This window comes from Mizuhopecten yessoensis, unplaced genomic scaffold, assembly GCF_002113885.1.
Source record: "Mizuhopecten yessoensis strain PY_sf001 unplaced genomic scaffold, ASM211388v2 scaffold11149, whole genome shotgun sequence".
Lineage (NCBI taxonomy): Eukaryota > Metazoa > Mollusca > Bivalvia > Pectinida > Pectinidae > Mizuhopecten > Mizuhopecten yessoensis.
Genome location: NW_018408904.1, coordinates 754869 through 755712, shown reverse-complemented (window position 1 = coordinate 755712; position 844 = coordinate 754869).

Genomic DNA, 844 nt, shown 5'->3' with positions numbered 1-844 from the left:
AGATGTCACCGTGATTAGTATACCTTGAAATAGGTCAACGTGATTGGTATACCTGGAAATAGGTCACCGTGATTGGTATACCTGGAAATAGGTCACCGTGACTGCATCGGAAACACAATGATATCAATGTATTACAAGAATACAACGTTTCCTAATTATGTTCCTTTAACCACTAGCGTGTTCGCTCATATATATTACACATTTAAGTTTCCTATTTTATGAATGTAATCTTACTCGATGTTTGTAGCGAGGGAATCCGATGATTCCGGATTGTCATCGAAGTCCGCTAAGTGGACAATGTTTTCAGATTTAAACCAAGTATGAAGCATTGATGAGTTCTTGTCTTGGACTCGAAAGCTGCTAGACCACAGAATATCGCCTCTGTAGTTGGTCAGTAGTAGACTTAGCTGTTGAACATGGTTAAATAATGTTTAATACACGATATCGAACATAAAATGAACTTAATTGTTAGCTAGAATTATCAACCATTTCTATCAGTTAATTTTCTCCATGATATAGAAGATTCATTTTATCTTTTAATTTATGATATTAGACTATTCGTAGAAGACAAAAGCACGCACCAGTTTTTCCGCTATCTTATAAAGGGGTTTTCATGATGATCTGATATACTGAGTGAACTGGGTGTGGTCTTTGAGATATACTAACATGCACTGGGGTTTGTTCTTTGAGATATACTTACGTGAACTGGTATGTGTTCTTTGAGATATACCTACGTGAACTGGGGTGTGTTCTTTGAGATATACTTACGTGAACTGGGGTGAGTTCTTTGAGATATACTTACGTGAACTGGTATGTGTTCTTTGAGATATACTTACGTGAACTG